Below are 19,148 nucleotides of genomic sequence, written 5' to 3'. Positions count from 1 at the left end.
CTCTTACTATATCTGACACACACACACACACACAATGTATGTATATTTAAAAGTAGCAACTGAAAGTGAATTCACCAACAGTGACAGTATTTTATTATAAAGACATCTGTTCAAAACTAACTGGACCTGCATGTTCAATGGCCTTAGACAGCATAGTAAGAAGCAGAGACATCACCTTGCCAACAAAGGTCCGTCTAATCAAAGCTATGGTTTTCCCAGTAGTAATGTATGGCTGTGAGAGCTGGACTATAAGGAAGGCTGAGCGCCGAAGAATTGATGCTTTCAAACTGTGGTGCTGGAGAAGACACTTACGAGTGCCCTGGACTGCAAGGAGGTCAAATCAGTCCATCATAAAGGAAATCAACCCTGAGTGCTCATTGGAAGGACAGATAATGAAGCTGAAGCTCCAATATTTTGGCCACCTAATGCGAAGAGAAAACTCCCTGGAAAAGACCCTGATGCTGGGAAAGACTGAAGGCAAAAGGAGAAGGGGACGGCAGAGGATGAGATGGCTAGATAGCATCACGGATGCAATGAATATGAACTTGAGCACGCTCCGGGAGAGAGCGCAGGACAGGAAGGCCTGGCGTGCTATGGTCCATGGGGTCACGAAGAGTCGGACACGACTGAACGACTGAACAACAACAACAACAGGCCCTTCCAACCCACTATTCTATGATTCTATGATTCATTGAGAACCATCACACATAAATTGAATGTGTGGATACAACCCAAGTCTGAATTATATGGGATGAGAATATATGTATATAGGACAGGACATCCAGTTAGTCACACAACAGGGGCCATGGTTAAATTGGAACTAGAGCTCACAGAATCTCTGCCTGAGAGTGAGACCCTGTTTGGGTCTCAAGCTTCAAAGTTGAAATTGGTCAAAAGTTTCAAAGCGTGTAAGAGAGCATTCTATCCTTCAGAAGTAAAGGTTGTGATTCTAAAGCAGGAACAGAGGTACAGCTCCTGGTGGGCCAGTCTGGCCCTTCAACGCCTGGAAGTTGCCCACCCCTGTTCTAAAACATTTTAAGAACAATTCATGTAGTTTTATGTACATTATTTCCAAATTCAGGACATTACACGCTCCTTAAAGGGATGGTTCTTGATTCAGACGCTCCTTACAAAGTCGAGACAATGTTATCACTGCAGCTTTTCTAAAGTTACAAAAGCAAGTAAAACATCACCTTAAAAGCTGGCCTGGTTCACTTTTCCATCACATTAGAAGGAAACTGAACTAATGATGTGGTCTAATGAGTGGTATGCCTCCTAACAAACCAAATGAGGTTTGTCAGCATAGGCTCTAGGCACCATGGAACTGCTGCAATTTTACATCTCATTGATTACCAGAATGAGGATTGAAAACATTCATACAACATCAAATATAGTCTTCATAGACCACAGAAATTCAGGCTTCCATGTAGAAGAAATAAAGGGAAATGACTGTGTAGGGCATTGTTTTACATGTGTGAATCATGTCCAACTGACCGTTATAGATGCTAATAATAAAACAATAAGGTAACATATGACAGAGGTTGTGATTCTGTGTATATTTCTGGGCTGGATTATATTCAAAAGGAGGGCAGTCAGATACACCTAGGCACCCAAAATGAGCTTGCTTTTCATGAAGAGTATCATAGTATTATTTATTGCACAGACACAGAGAATGTACACTGCAGAACAAATAATACTAAGGCAATGATATAGAGCAAACAGAATTAAAGGGGGGTAGAACTACTATATTAATGCTGTATAATTGTGTTCTTAAAAAAACAACCCTCCATTTGGTTAAAGCACTATTCAGGCATTATGGCTGAACAGGGTATATAAAGATATATAAGGTGCATGGAGTCGTACACACTGGGCTCCAATATCCCCAAGCCCTACCTCTTCCCAGCCTTGCCAAGTAGAACTCTCCAAACACATGGTGACCATGCTTTATCAGGGTTCCAATCGCATGGGGTTTCAACTCAGATCCAGGATCCCCCCCTACACACACACACACACACCTCACCTTCAGACTTTGCCACTCAGCCTGGTGAGGCTGGGAACAGGGAGTGCAGGGCTGGGGATGTTGTGGCCAGCGTATATGCCCCTTAGTCCCTGACGTGTGTTAATATACCCTGTCTAGGCATACTATACCCTGTTTGGGCATCATCACACCTGAATAGCACTTAACTAAGAGTACAGTCCTCACCTGGGAGTAAACTACACTGAACACAATTGAATTTGCTTCTGAGCAGACATGCATAGCTACCCACATTTTAAAATGAAAAACTCCCTTCTACCATACAGGTTCAACACTGCATTGCGCTATTGGCCATGCCATTCACCGTACTCAGAAAGCTGCTATTTTTTGTTTAGTGATGGGCTGAGTTGTAGTGTGTAATAATGGGGAGAAAAAAGAGAGTGAACCATGGAAGGAAAAGGTGACTTGCACAACTAAGAACCAGCATTCCTCTCCCTTGACAGTGCAGGGATGAGAAGCTGGTAGGAGTGAGCCCTTAACATTATTCATTTCAGTCTGTAACTAGGCTTGACCAAATTCAGGTATCTCAGTAGGGCTGCAGAGGTGAAGCTCTGTCAGGGGCAGAATTCAAAGGGGCCAGGGGTGGAGTCCTGTATCCATGGACAGAACCCAGTGCTAAACAGATAGAACCCACTGTTCCAGAACCCAGCAATATAGAGGTGGAGACAACAGAAAACACTATTCAATTAAAGGTTGTTGTTGTTCAGTCGTTCAGTCATGTCCGACTCTTCGTGACCCCATGGACCATAGCACGCCAGGCCTTCCTGTCCTGTGCTCTCTCCCGGAGTGTGCTCAAGTTCATATTCATTGCATCGGTGATGCTATCTAGCCATCTCATCCTCTGTTGTCCCCTTCTCCTTTTGCCTTCAGTCTTTCCCAGCATCAGGGTCTTTTCCAGAGAGTTTTCTCTTCGCATTAGGTGGCCAAAATATTGGAGCTTCAGCTTCAGTATCTGTCCTTCCAATGAGCACTCAGGGTTGATTTCCTTTAGGATTGACTGATTTGACCTCCTTGCAGTCCAGGGGACTCGTAAAAGTCTTCTCCAGCACCACAGTTCAAAAGCATCAATTAAATCAATTAAAGGTACAGCTATCCAAATACTCAAAACAATACCTCTGTATACAATACCAGGCTGACCCAGGCCAACCTTCCATAATCCAGATTGTCATAAGCAAAAGCAGGAGCTAAAATGGCTTCACTCAAGCAGGTGAGCGCAAATACAGACAAAAGCCTTCTTCAGGCATTCTCTTACCATGTTCAATGAATGTGTAAGGAGAGGAAGCATACCAGCCCTGCCCCCCTCCATTGTCACATCCATTGCCCTGTATGTGTGGATGGTGGCAGGCTGAAGAGAAGAGCCCCCTGTATCCATGGAGGCTCTCCACATGATTTACAACCCTGGAAAACCAGGGTTCTTAATCATTTGAAGTCCCCCTATGGACTTCACCAGCACCCTCTGATCTGAAAAAGCCCTATGGACAGAATTACCTCATGATGTCTTCCCCTGGGCTTTAATTGAAGTGCAGGAAGCCAAGGAGACTATGGGCTGTCAGACAAATGATTATGTAATAGAAGACAGGACACTTGTACACACTCCTCAACCACCTCATAAGTAAGGTCAGCCCAAGAACCTGGAACCGAAGCAAGAGAATTTCTCCAAAATGTCTTCTCTTTTAAATTTCTTTTCAAAAGCAATTTCTTTTCTATTAACTTGAATTAGATTGGTTGAAAACAAATGTGGAATAAATTTTTGGCACAGCACTAATATATAATATAGTTTTTCCTGAATGTTATCAAGGAATTAAGCATTTAGAAGACATTCCAGAAAACTATTTTACAGATGGGAGTTACTGGGGCTGAAATGTTTTAGTCCAAAAGATGATAACTGAATCCACAGCAGGTGACTAAAAAGCTACGCAAAGCTAAGTTAAGGAAGTGAACCAAGCCATAGACTACAGATCAAGAGAATCTATGGTAGAAAAAACTCAAAACATACAGCACAACCTGAAGCCAAAATACCAAATGGGTGGACAAAATTCCTGATGGCTGGCAGTGGCAACCCTGTTTATAACCTATCCTGTTCGCACCAATGACCATTATTAGGACAGAACAGGAAGTGTACTCATAAAAATATTGGCCATACAGAGGTATTCACATGCAACAAGCATTGTACAGTTGCAGAAACATAGAACGTGGATAACCTCTGTTATCACCTGGTAGTGGTTGAATATGTAAACATAACTAGCTTAATATCACTTTATATATTGTTTTATAAAGGAGTACAACATACTGTGACTCCACAAAAGATTGTTAGAGGCTGGATGGTGTATAAAACAACAGGTCAGCCTAAACAGGTAAATTTTGCCTGTGGAAAAAGAAGGGATATCGAGGTGCAGGGAATGCCGCTTCCAAATTATATACCACAAGAATGCATGTTATTTGAAAATTGCATGATATAAGCTAAAAATAATAATTCTAACAAAGAATAAAGATAAAAATGAGCTTGAAGCTTAAGGGAGCAATCCTATGGCTGCTAGTCAGTGACTAGACAGCCATAGCATATGTTGGTTTCCGGGAACTGACCTCAGACCCCACGTTCCAAGGTCGGTTCCCTGAGAACCAACCTTCCTCCCCTCCCACGCTGCCTGCCTTACAGGCAGCATGGAATGGCCCTGCATAAAAGGGGCGTTCCCGGGGGCGGGGAGGGTAGAAATGCTGGTACGACACATTCTATGTGTTGTGCGGCCACCTCCACCCCCACTCTGACTTCCCATGCCTAGACAGCCACAATCAGCTGTCTAGCCACGAATGCAGGGCAGGAGAAGAGCAGAGGAGACAATCCCCTCCGCACTTCTCCTGCCCTGCATTGGATAGGCAGTCACCTCCAAGTTCGGAGGCAGCTGCCTATCCCCACAGGATTGTGGTCTAATTGTGGCATCTGAGGCCTCATCAACATACGGAGAATGAGGCAGCAGAATAGACTGTACCACTTCAGACTACAGGCGGGGAATGATATTTTTGAATACTAATACATGTAGAAAAAATAAAACCCTGGAAAGGGGGCAGGGGGAAGCACATCAGGAGGAAAGACTGAAGCCCAATCTTCTCTTTGTTTTGCTATTTTTCTACATGTAGGAGTGTTTTTTAATTACGCAGGAAGCATTCAAAATATGTCACATGCACACACCACAACTGAAGTAGTACAGAACATTCTACCACACAGTATCACAACTTTAGGAAATGAATCCTTTAATGTTTGGGGTTCCCACTTTAGCTGCAAGTCACTGAGTTTACTGAAAGGTAGTAACCAAGTAATATAAATACATATGTGAATCAGGCCATATTTCATAGCAGTTTGGCAAATGGCTCCAGGAAGCGGAGGGAAAATATATCAGAATGATTTATGTTCTCAAAGTAGATAATATTAGGAAATGTTTGTTTCTTGCCCCAACCTCTGCTTCCAATTTTTTCAATAAAGAACTTACACAACTCCTCTGTGTATCTTATTAATATTCACAGATTTCAATCCAACTTTTTAGAAAACCTTCTAAAACAGACTGCAGTTCCCATCAGCCCAAACTGGCATAGCCAATGGAGAAGAATGATTTGAGTTCAAGTCCAACAATATCTGGAAGGCCACATTTTTCCTATTCCTGCTCAGGGACATGTGAATCAGCAAAACTTAACCTTGTCAAAGTTCTCTGAATTCCATCTTGAAGTCTGTTCCAACTGGAGTCTGTATCAGATTGCGAGCTTTGTTTTTCCCTTTCCACATGGAAATCCATGTGTATTTTCATGCATATTTTTTTCCAAATGCACACATTAATTGTGCGCATCTTTGAAATGTATACATTCTTATCCCGTTGAAAAAAATTGTATTAGTGCACTTTTTTTTCATGCACATTTTGTTAAATGTACGCATGCTGTCAAACACATTGGGGCGGGGGTCTAAGAATCACATTGCAAGCTCAGAAATGTACAGACTTCGACCACATATTGTGTCTGAGTCCATGTTCGATCCAGACTGTGTGAACTGGGTAAATTCTGATAAAAAATGAACTAAAATGAATTTCTCATACATCCCTATCCCTGCTCTAAAAGAATTATTCTGTGATACATGGCTGTGGCATTTACAAATTGGGGGGTATTTTTATGATATTTTTATAAGGTCACCCATCACCCTGGCATCTATGTGACCTTATAAAAATCTAAGCAGGAGGCAAATAAATACTTTTTAGGGAAAATGTCAAATGTCATTTCCTTTCCCATCCCCCACTATACATCTGCTAACCTAAAGGACAAGTCAAACATTTTCTGAATTGTGGGTGAAACTCCACACAGCCCTTTTGAGCAATGATAGCAAAGTCTTCTTACATGGTGCCAGAAAACAAACCAAACCAAAATATTTTGATAGAAAGAATAATCATAATTATCTTTTTAAAAATCTACACATTTTGTACTGTAGAACTGTATTTAATTTCTGGTATAGCTATGTTTTGTTTTATTTTTCTGAGTTGATACACACACACACACTAAATTAAAAGGAGTGAAACATTTAGCAATGTCAGAAGGTAAGGAAAGGATGATGAACACAATTCAACAAAGATTTGCTTCCTTATATTTCTTTTCCTCACAATACCTGCTCCATAATACCCAATCATAGCAACAGACGACAACAGGGCGTATCTTCTAGTTGAACATAACACAAGCCACTGGACTGTAACCCTGCCCCCTTTTTAAGTATCACATTTCTACTGATTCTCATGAATGCTTTATAATACAAGAATTCTTTACACATTGGTACTAGTACAAGGTCCTGAAATATGCAAGGACTGCATTAAGGCACTCTACAAATAGTAGATAAGCTAATTTTGACATGTGCATCCATGCTATTTCTCCACGATATTTCCCAGAAGACAAATAGAATCCTCCAAGCCCTGGGTCCTTTCTTACTGAGAAGCCTTGTTTGTGGTAGTCATGTGTGTGTGTGGGGGGGGGGGAGTGAAAACCCCGGTTAGTTCTTGGATGGGAGACTGCCTGAGAATCAGGCTTCCTGCACTGAGCAGGGGGTTGGACTCGATGGTCTTGTAGGCCACTTCCAACCCTATGATTCTATGATCTTTCTCCATGTGTCGCTGGCAGTTTACTGATCTGTTTTGTTGCCCAGCCATTTTAGACTAGGCCCCACCTCAGAAGCCAAGCAGCTGTGCTAGGTGGCTTTTGCAGTCTGGGCCTTAGAGCAGATTTGAGGGGGTATATTTCCCCTCTGGTCCCCTCCTGGGTCATAAAAAGTGTGGTGGGACAGGGAGGGCTGGCCTACAGCTCTGGCATTGCCCTTGCCAGTTTCCTCACCTTACCTCCCTCCTTGCTGTGATGACGTTTAACTATCAGTGGTCAGGGCTGGGAAGGAATTCTATCTACATTTGCGATTGGTCTTGACAACACAGGGTTTTTGCCTTCCTCATATTGATATCTGTGGCTTGCCATTGAATTGCATTGTTTTATATTTCTATGACAACTTCTTGATGCAGGAGGCATTGGTCCAGATCCAAGGTGGGGAAAATGCAGCAATTGGTTCCCTGCTCTTCAGTGGGGGATCTCCATAAGGGGTCTTGAAGTTTTAGTTCAAGGCCCCAGCTCAGCTCAAACAGTGCCCTACACTCAGGGTGTAGAAACAGCCCTGCAGTTTCTGCCCCCTATCAATGTTATCCTACCATACAGGCTAGAGTGGTATTGTTTTCCATTTGGGCTGTCAGATATCTGAATCCTAGCTCTATGCCATGGCAAATTCTGTGAGTTGTAACCAATAAAGTTGTGGCCATTTTTAACTAACTTCATAGCTCTTGCTTCCACACCGTGCCCAGCTCCACAGTGCAGGCATAAGTGACTCTGTGGCCACATTCATGCATGGCCTGGATTGTCTCAACCTGTCAGGGAGTGAAGTTATGAATCTCAGTATGGAGCACTGATGGAGCAGTAGGCTTCTTAATTCCAGTTGCTGGAGAGCACGAGTGGGAGGGTGATATATGTCAGGGTGGAAACTGAGCCCATAGATCCCCAGAACAGTTCTGATTCTGAGGAGGAACAGCAATCTGTGGGAGAGGAGCTCGCTCATCTCTCACAAGCACAGCAGCTGGCAGAGATTCCTCCTGCCAGCATTCCTGGGAGAGATAGTGACCCTGGCAGTGAGAGAGCGCTGGAGGGGGGCTTGCTGGACGCTTGGCGCAGATGCAGGGAGCAATGACAGATGGAGGGTGCCAAAAGGAGGTGCTCCACTCATTTGGCACTCAAACAACGGTCGCGTCCCGAGGACCCAAGGGAAAGAGGGAGGAACTCTCACTAGCCCATAAGTTCAGAGTCTTCCCGCAGCTGTCCTTCAAATGAGGACCAACTGCCTTACCTGGAGCTTAGGCTACTCTGCTATCTATCCCCAGTACAGCTCCTTGCTTAGTCGCTAGTGATTAGTATCTGTAAGAGTCATAAAGGAATAAAGCCTTGGAAAGAATCCTCGTTGTCTGTGTCCTTAGTTGGCTATTGGAGGGGACTGCAAGAGGCAGCTAGGGTGCTCCTGACAATATATGCTGTTGATGGGCTTTCCATAGCCATTTAATTGGCCACTGTGGAAACAGAATGCCTGACTAGATAGCTGGACTAGATAGGCCTTTGCCTCCATGTCCAGGTCACTGCTGGACTCCAGAGTCATGACAAATTTCCTGGATGACATTTGGCCCATGTTATTGGGCATGTTACTGTTCTGACATGTGAGTAAAGCTTTCCCCATCCTTATTTGAACAGAGTGCTGGACTAAATGGACCCTTGGTCTGATCTAGCATGACTCTTCTTATGTTCTTGCTTGTGTCAATTACAGCTCTCCTGTTTGTGTGGCTGCTTCAGCAATGCAGGCATTGTGAAACTCATTCCTCACTCTGACCCCTGTCAATGCTTCTTCTCCTGAGTCGAGCAATCACCAATCACCCTTGTCTTCCTTTGACCCAAAAATATATTTAAAAACATTTCGTTATTTTTAATAGCCATCACTGCTTACAACTTGTTTATGATCCTTGCTTGTGCTATCTGCTTACTCCAATAACTTTTTTTTTGTTTTTTGCCTTGCTGATCGCCTATTTGCACTAGACTTGCTGGAGCTGTTCCATAACCTCTAGAAAAGCAGAAGGGAGACACGTATAAACAAAAACAAATATCTTGCTCTTGGGAGCCTGGCAATGTTCAGAAACTTTAAGGGCACAATAACCAGCCAGCAAATACAGCAGCAACATTTTTTTAAAAAATTCCTCCCCTTTAAAAAAAAAAAAATCATTCTGAAAGGTTTTAGACCATTTGGAATCATCAAGAGTGAATTCACAGCAATCGGTTCATCGCTAAAACATTTATATTGCTACACATTCATAGACAGCTGCAACTGCATAGTTGAAATGATGCTGCAGAGTATAGCCATCTGGATTTCACAGCAGCAGAGACTAAATAAAGAGTCCTCTGCTTCCAAACATCTGACCATCAGGGGATGCTTATGAATAATTTCCATTAACTTCATAGCTGTGGCTTTCATTGCTCAAGTTTCCATACAGTAATGGCAGTGACACACATACTTCTTTGAGAGAACAATCTACTACTGTTAGCAATAATTCATTACAAAACTCAAAGTACGGGGAAGCCTATTTACAGTGTGAAAGCTCTAAAACTACAAGCAGCAGGCAAGTTTTATTTACTTCAGTAATTTCAAAACTACAGTCAATGCCCTTAACTACTTTGGTTCGAAAACATTCACCCGACTGTTTCCCTGTAAAGAAAAATATAAACTTTTTAGTATCTTATCATATCGGCTTTTTAGCATACCTTTTTGCAAAAACCTGCTTTAACGCAGCCAATAATGTTATATCTCTATCTATCCATTGCACGCGCGCACGCGCGCACACATTTTTTATATATGCTGTAAACTGAATTGCATATGTAACATAAGCCAGTGTTATGTGAAAGATTTGTCTTTTATATGTGGGAAAAGTGGTCCTTCTTTGTTGTCGTGCATGAAGTGCCAGGCACCCATATTGACTTAGTTCCTTAGTCATGTGAGTCCTAAATAATGCTGTGTACCATAACTGTAATTGATTTCAGGGCCCAGGCATGCACTGTTTCATAGTGTGCCGCTGGGGCTTCATTCTGCAGGACACTAGGCAGATTTTGAACTTGCCCCACTGATTCAGTCATTCCAGAATCATGTGTGTGTGTGTGTGGGGGGGGGATTATATCATCATAATCCACGATCTTACCCAACATTAGTCACTTAGCCTCAAGCAGATGCAGCAAATACTGCTCCCATTAGGTTATCTCCTACATTATGTTATCTCCCACTAAGATTGCCATGACCTCATCTTTCAAAGATCTGAAAAGGCCTCCCTTTCATTTTGTTCCTCCACAGTTCTCTTCGGTTTGGTCACCCTGCACCTTTACCTGATTGGAAAAATCAGGTAAACCCAAACGCCAGCTTGCTGCAGCACATTAAAATGGCAGGTGAGGGAAGGAAGTGGAAGTGCAGCGGAGCAGGAGACACTGTGGGTCTGTTGTTCTACCACCTCAGGTGTTTTAAAGGTGTAGATCTGAGATGGAGGTGGATACCTTTGACCCTGCTATAGTCCAGCTATAAGTTTTACTAAAGATCAACATTGTTTCACACTTCAGATATTTCTCCTTCCTGATTCATCCATCCTTTTTCCTTTCTTTTTTTTCAGACTTCTCTGACATAGGTGGGCACCACCAATATGGGCAAACATTTTTTTAAACAGAAGGATAACACACAAGGATAGGAAAAAAGCAATTCTGTACACGAATGTTGTGAAAAGCACTCTAATGTGATCTGGGCTGGTTTGGGAGGGAGCAGAATGGTTGCCTTTACAAACGACAGATGTGCAGATGCATGCAACAACACAGCTCAGCTAAATCACATTTATTAAATGGAAAGGAATGTGTGTAGCCTGTGGTATCCATAAGGCTATGCAGTTACCCTCCATACTGAAAATGGTTCAATCAGAGTAAATAAACCAGCAATCTATTTTAAAACCATGTATCTAATGCAAGCTAGTAAAATGTTTCATGTGGGCAGGTGGAGTACATGAAGTCAAGTCAACTAACTACAGCCACAGGGAGTGGGGGCAGCATCTTTAAAAAATCTGTTTTTTATTTAGCTATCTGAAGAAGAGTTCAGTTTGCAAATTTTAATTCTCCCAAATCTGAATATACCACCCTAATTTCATGTCACCAACAACTGATGGCATTAGACTCCAATTCCATTATGCATGATGAGTATTTGAAGTAAGAAATTACTAATCAAGGCAGTTCAGATTTACAGTCATTAACCACTGACCTTGAGTGCAATGTTATTAAGTCTGTGCCTTTGGAATTCACCCTGGTTTCATTGCCTAGATATAATAGAATTTCCTCTATATTAATAATTCACCTTAGCTTGAATGATTTTGGCTGCTTGCCCCTTTTACGACATTAGAAAATTTTGGCTTTGAATTCCCAACCAGGGTTTCTGGAGAAATACCACATAAGTTACTTAGGAGGTGTGGTGGAATAAAACAGCATCATCTGGACTTAGGACTCATGTACTCCAGTTAGCGATGGGGCAGGGGGATTTTGTTTGGTTCGCATTTTACAGTTAGCCAACCTAATTCACACTTATCAAACTAACACCCAAACAGAATCAAAGTTACCCTCTGGTTTTTGCCCATCTCAGAACTTTGCAGTACAGTTCTCCAATCAAATATTGTACAAAAAAAAGAAGACGAGTACATAAGGGGAAAATTACATACAAAAATCTATATATATTAGAGAAAACAGCATTCTAAAATGCATATATTAGGGGAAATTGCTAGCAAAAATATGTATATTAGGAGAAATGCATAGAAAAATAAGTGCATGTTTTCATTCAGTCTTCTTTTAAAATAATAATAAAAAGACATTTTGAAGCTGATAGAGGAACAAACTTATTACTGAAAATTTGATAAACTGACACCGACCAAAATAGACAAAATTCAGCCATGCCTAGCTTCAGCACACACTGTGCCAACTAGCGCTACAGAAAGTTACACAGCTCCTTAGATAATAATGTGTGTGTTGGGGCGGGGGTGCAGTTTGTTTGTTTTTCTGACTAAGGGCTGAGTAATGACCTAGATAGGGATGTCAGAGAATTCTGCCACAGATCTCGGTGAGGCTGAATGCCAGTGCATTCGGCCCCCCGAAATCTGTGGTGGAACGAAGCCCCCCCACACACAAAAGGCACGCGAAATGGAGCACTTACCTGCTACCGTCCATGCTGACTTGCGAATGGCGGCCACGCTGCGGCCACCATTTGCTTCCTCATCATAGCTGTGATAGGCTACGTAAATAATTACATAGCCTATCACAGCTAATGCAGGGATGCCATTTGCATCCCTGCGGAGATCGTGATAGGCTACGTAAGTATTTACATAGCCTATCACGGCAAGCTAAAAAAACCCACACAGCATATGCAAATGGCAGCAGCTACGGCGGCCACCGTTTGCCTTCCATTTTTTTCGCTGTTTTCGCCTACGTAAATATTTATGTAAGCTATTACGGTGAAAAAAAGGGGAACACAAATAGCGTAGTGGGCGCTATTTGCATTCCTTTTTTTCCCACCATAATAGCTTACGTAAATATTTACATAGGCTAAAACAGCGCGGGGGGGAAAGGAACGCAAATGGCGCCCACTACGCTATTTGCGTTCCCCTTTCTTTTGCCATAATAGCTTATGTAAATATTTACGTAGGCTAAAACAGCGAAAAAAAGGAAACGCAAATGGCAGCCGCCGTAGCCACCGCCATTTGCAGACGCTGTTTTTTTTTTTTTCCTGCAGGCTGCCCAGCAGCCAGATGTTTGGCTGCGGGCGGCCCCGGCCAGTGGCTCTGCATAATCTCCGTGGAGCGAAGCCGGCCGGTTTAGGATTTCGGGGGGAGGTGCGGAGTGCCTCCCCCCCACCGCAAATCACCCCGTCGAAAAGGTAAGTGACTTTCGTACATCCCTAGACCTAGATTCAGATCTTACTGTATCCCTCTGATCAACCTCCTTCCAGACAAATCATACCAGCTCTGTCTCAGGTATACAACCCATACAGAAATGAGATGCACTGGAGTAATTATTCTCTTCTTGGTAATGTTTTTGCCCGTTCAGTTCCACTTAATAAGAGAAAATGGCTATCGCATATGTTTAAAAACAGCCACCAAAATGTTCATAGGGTGCTTGATTAAAATAATAATAATCATAACAACAACAACAACACAATAATAATAATAATATAAAAATAAATAGGGTTTTTTTATGCATTGCTCTAATATATCTAATCCAAGAACATGTCTCTTGGAAGACACCAAAGAGGAAATAACAGCAATATACCCCAGAGTAACACATATTAAAACAGATTTTACAAGGTTTCCCCTCCCCACCCAGCTCACCAAACCAAATAACCTCAGACAGCATGTTAGAACGATCTATGAACTAACAAAAGGTTACAGTCCAAACCAAATCCCCCTGCCGTAGCATTTGTGGCACCAACAGAGTGAGGGAAGTGGGACAGAACTCTTTGAAATATCCACATTTTTCTAGGGATGGGCGATTCAGCAAAACCTGAGCTCCTTGAGGTTCTGTTTTCCCCCTCGAAACTCATTCTGAGTCATGTCCTTTTTGGATTGCGAGCTTTGGTGCTATTTCACACAAAAAAAATGTGTGCACTTTTGTGTACATTCCCTCACATGTACACATCAATTATGGACATTTTTGAAACATACACATTTTTCATCTATTGACTAAAGCATGGTTGTGCACATTTTTCAAATGTACTTACCCAACACATTTTTATCGTGGGAATTGCGTTGCAAGCACTTAAATGTACTGACTTCAGACCAAACATTGCATTTGAGTCCATGTTCAGTTCTGGGAGGTATGAATTAGATAAATTCTGATTAAAAAAAAAACCAAACAAATTTGTCATCCATCCCTACATTTTGCTAAATCACAACTGCTATAGAGAAGCTTGAGATGTGCTGGCTCTCTGACATGTGTATTGGGTGCTATGTATTTAACTGGCATTACCCTGACACCTTGGCTCATTCTAATTCCAGAAGAGGCAACATGGAAAGCTGCTAAGAACTAGGGATGTTAGAGAATTCCGCCATGGATCCTGGGGGGGGGCAAATTCGGCCCCCTGGAATCCATGGCGGAATGGAGCCCCCCGCCCCACCACCCTGCGAAAGCCCTGCAAAACAGAGCCTACCTGGCTGCGGCTCCAGCTCCAGTGGTGGTGGCGGCAGCGGTGGCGATGGTCCCCTATGCCATTTGCATTCCCACTTTAGCCATGATAGGCTATGTAAATATTTATGTAGCCCATCACGGGCTTGCGTAGGGGCACAAATGGCGCCCCCTACGCAGGACGCCATTTGCGTCCACACCAGCTTGGCAGCGGCTGGAGGCCCCGCTGCGAGTTGGCCTGGGCGGCGGCTCCATGACCTGGCCACAGAGCAGCCGGCCAGGCAGGATTCCAGGGGGGAGGAACGGATCGCCTCCCCCCACCTGCGGAACCTGGCGGAGCCAGGTAAGCGGGGTTTCGTACACCTCTATTAAGAACACCATCAAGGTTCTGGACAGCTACAGAGACCCAGGAGCTGCAGTGTGAGCATGCTTCCTCTATTGAATTGCTCCCAATAACTACAAAGACATGCAAATGCCTGCCTGGTTACCATGCCACCACCTAGCGGATGAATCCTCAATGACACCTTTACATTGACCAATCCAGAGCATTGCTGAGAAATGTGTACCACCTCCTAGACATATCAATAGGTTCATGCACCACCTGGATAACCTTAATAATATGCTTTGTTTTGAATACCAGTAGCTGATTATTTTGCTAATTATCTTGCTGCAATAGCCCTGCATAGCCAGCTAGTTGTCATCAAAGGACAAAGGGCCTCTCTGAGCTTTCTTTTCATTCCCCAGAGCCAAACTATTGTTCCCATTGTTTTCAGCCATCCTAGGTCCATGAAGTCTTTTGTCCCCTTGTTTCAAGCTGTATAACTGTACTGGAGTTCAAGCAGGATTTTTCTTTCTTACTGCTTGGGCATCTCTCAATGCTTGTGGGTCTCAGCTCTGAGAATAACCCAAGGACTGATTGGCTTCTACTGTTGTTCCTTGTGATCTTTTCCTAGCATGATCCCTCAGTCCACTCTAGAGCCTATTATTGCACATTTCCAGAGCCAGAGTCCCAACTTGCTTGCTTTGTTTGCCTAAAATAGATCCATGGCAAAACACTCATACACACCCCTTGGCCACCTTGTAACTAAGGTAAGTACAAGAACCTGCATTCCTCCCATGAGAATTTCACCAAAATGTGCTTCACCTCTGAAACTTTTGTTCAGAAGTGCTTTCTTTACTATCAAATTGAATGAGAATGGTCGAAAAAGTGGAAGAAATGTTTGGCACAGCACTACCTCACAAACATTACACTTACACTTATCGTTCCTCCATGCTACTGAATTGCATTTGAAATATGTTCATATTTCAACATTTACCTCCTAAATGTTACCTAGGTTAAAGACTTGTGAAGCAAAATGCAAACACATGAAATGTCCTTCTGAGGCTGCATTGCCTAACTTGCCTCTGGCTCCTAATAACCTGAACTGTTGCAAGGACAAAGACATAAATACTATGATTAGCAGTACAGACCTCTGTAGAACAGACTGGAACCTTAACATTTCAACCTTCAGTTGGAATTCTTGTTAGTCCTAATCGCACCATCTATTTGTCCCCTCAGGCTTCATAGCAATGCCATGATAAGACATCTCCTTCCTCTTTCTTTTTTTGTTATGATTCAAACCCACAGTACCTCAAAGAAATAAAGCATCCTTTACTTATAACCTCATAGGATACATCTATATATTATCTTTCTGCTTAAAAGTTCAGATGCTATTTCTGGAATCCTGGCAGAAGGATTGCTACCGTATGCCCTTTACTTTGAGAAGGGTACATTCAGAACACCAGATGTGGTGTTCTCTCTCTGGTATAGGGAAATGGGAAGTTAATCAACAACTCAGACACAGACAAGAAAAGGACTCATCTCTATTTCTTCAAATTTCTGCTCTTCCTCTGTTCTCTTCCTCGTCCTTTTTAGGTTTCCACTAAATACTAACGAACACACCCATGTTTCTGATTGATTTTTCCCAGCTTGTATTGAGTAATTTAGCTCAGCCAAGATGAATTTCTATGTGCCAAACTACTCCAGACAATGAATATCAGAGACAGTTCAAATATTCAGGGGAAAAACATGACACCGGCCTGCTAGGTTTGTGTCAATTCAGAATGCGGGTGAATGTCTGAATACTCAAAAACTCTCCATATCTGAAATGCTAGCATATGATGGAGAAGAGATGTAGCCTAGTCCTCTCCATATTATGCAAGCTTTTCCATCTCCCTTCAGCATGAGCTGCCTGATGACCTGGCATTCTTGCTTAGACATGAGGTTCAAGATGCCCAAATTCAACCTGTACTGAAAACACCATAGATTTGGAAAAGCCCAATATTCCGTTTAGTCTAAGGCAAGGATTTCCATTCACTTCCAGCCCAAAATAAGCCAAATTACCATATACCACAAAGAGGAAAAAAGGTGTGCCAAAGAATGCAGGGTAAATAGATAAGTGTCACACAAGTAAGCAAGCCACAAATTAAGCAAAAGTCAATAGCTATGAAAAATTATCAAGCACATCAACACTCAATTGCAAATTACAATTAAGAATTCCTATCTGAGCCAAAGCCTTAAGGCACTTTTTTCTTGGAGCAAGTACTCATCAGATAATTTAATCTTTACAAATATCACATTTCACCTCAATGCAGAAACATATCTAATAGGAATAGATAGATCAGTCCATTTGTGGTCCTTGGCATGTTTGCAAATGTTCTTAAGTCCTTTCCATCTTGTTTCCACATTAATTGCAAATGTCAATACGTACTTTTGAATATATTTTTCACAAAGATACATATTTATAAACTTATTTTATCTTGAATGTCACATTTCTAAATATATACTTATTCTAAAATATGCATTTTCAAATGCATTTTGATCTTTTGTTGAGCCAAGAACTGTGTTGTAAAATTTGGAGAATTGGAAAATCCAAAGGATTAGCCTTTGGCAGATCAGTTTAGTTCTCATAAGACTTCACAAAGATCAGATTCCTCAAGCATCCCTAGTTTCTAACCTGTCAAGTTATCAGGGGAAATTTTTTTACAGCATGACTATAATGCTGATATAGAATGAATCACTATCTTCCATATTAGGAAAGAAAGAAAGAAAGAAAGAAAGAAAGAAAGAAGAAAGAAAGACCTTTTTGATTTCATCTGTACTCCAGAAGTACCTCAGCACACACTCCCTTCCATAACTTTTTTTTTTTTTTTGGAAAAGGATTTTAAAAAGGTTTATTAAAGGATTGCTGAATGGGCATAGCTGTAGACAGAAATGAATTTTCACACACATCTTATTGCCCAGAAACCTGAAGAGTTTTTTGCCTTCAATTTCAGTGTGTTCTCACACTTGTTCGAATCATCTGAATCCTGTGCTCCACAGACACAGACACACCAGCCCTTTATTTACACCCACCATGGTTTGGAATGAGTGGTAGACTGGGAACCAATGACAGATGGTCCTTCTTTGAGCAGGGCTGTACATAGGAGCTCATGATTTTGTCATACCTCGATGAATTTTGAGGAGTCCACTTTATTATACTTTAGCAATGAGTAGTTGGCCATCTTTTACAACATCTCAGATCTTTAAAATATGCCATTTTGGTCTAGTACATATAAAGTATGGATGAGCTGTTGTGTGCCAAGATGTCTGAGATTTCTTTGTGCTCTCAGGTGCTTTACCCATATTCCATGCCTCATTCACTTGTTGGCAGTTTCAGTATTGGTAAAAGTCCAGCATACATACAAGTCAGACAAATCAAACTGGTAGCACACATGCATTCATGTTCCAACCAAGATGGTCTCTTGGCAAGTGCTATTTCTTTCATGCTCTGCTTGAGAGCTTCCCAGAAGCACTAAATTAAGAAGCAACTGCAGGAAACAGCATGCTGGACTAGATGGAACTTTTATCTGATCCTGCAGGATGTATAGCCCTCTTCAGGTGTTTGAAGTGTATGTAGGTTCTAGAAGCAAGGAGGGGCAGTGGGGATGAGTTTACTAGCTTTCCCCAAGGGATGTGCAAAGATTTCAAGCTTTCCCTCAGGGAGGTATGAAAATTTCAGTTCACGAATCACTCAAAAATGTCCCATTCACAACCTTGAATGCAAACAGGAGCTCATACTCTCTGAAAATGTCCACAAATTCTGAACTTTCACTCACAGTCACAAAAATGTGCACTTTAAAGAATGTGCACTTTTTAAAATGCACAACTTTCAAAATGCACAATTTAAAGTGTGCATTTTTAAAAGTGAGCATTTTTAAAAATCCACACTTTTAAATATTCACGTTTTCATGCTTCAGTGGGGGAAGAGTATGCATTTTTTAAAAAAAGAAATGTTCACTTTTAAAAATGAACACTTTAAATTGTGCATTTTGAAAGTTGTGCATTTTGAAGTTGTGCATTTTCATACTTTAGTCAATGGGGAGAACGTGCATACTTTTGAAAAATGTGAATGAGCCAAAAAAAAAACAGGTCACAATTGAGAACGAGAGAGAGAGTTGAACTGAGCTTTGAAGTAGTTTTGATCATTTCAGTGAGCTGGAGCATCCCTGATTCTCCCATCCCTGCTTTCCCAATATATTGCTGTTCTTGTCACCCCGCATATGAAGAGGGTGAAAGGCTGTAGCAGAGAGCCTCCTCCATCTGTGGAAGTTCTTTACATAATTTCAAACACTGAAAAATCAGGACTTTAAAGCCTACAGATGCTATGAATACCTGAAGAGAACATATGTCTTCTTCTGGGATTGTACAGCAGCAATACAACGATAATCGATATGTGCAGTGACATAACTACTGGGCATGCAGGGCACATTTAAATATAGTGCACAGTTGGTGTATTTACTGGAAATGCAGAGG

General features: G+C 42.0%; 1 protein-coding gene across 8 annotated transcripts in view; it reads right to left on the bottom strand.

The window, feature by feature from the left end:
• Positions 1–19,148, bottom strand: part of LRRC4C (leucine rich repeat containing 4C) — a 217,116-nt gene that overhangs the window by 164,439 nt on the left and 33,529 nt on the right. For 3 of the 8 annotated variants that reach the window (XM_084827860.1, XM_084827832.1, XM_084827851.1), the window contains exon 2: positions 13,911–13,999. The exons of the other annotated variants lie outside the window; for them this stretch is intronic. The gene's annotated coding sequence lies outside the window, so the exon portion shown is untranslated. The remainder of the gene's footprint in view (positions 1–13,910; positions 14,000–19,148) is intronic. 8 annotated transcript variants of the gene reach the window in all.

The sequence above is a fragment of the Heloderma suspectum genome, chromosome 1, assembly GCF_057233095.1.
Source record: "Heloderma suspectum isolate Gila_16-S chromosome 1, 16-S_ref, whole genome shotgun sequence".
NCBI lineage: Eukaryota > Metazoa > Chordata > Lepidosauria > Squamata > Helodermatidae > Heloderma > Heloderma suspectum.
The sequence above is the reverse complement of the archived record's forward strand: the minus strand, read 5'-3'. Positions and strand labels throughout refer to the sequence as shown.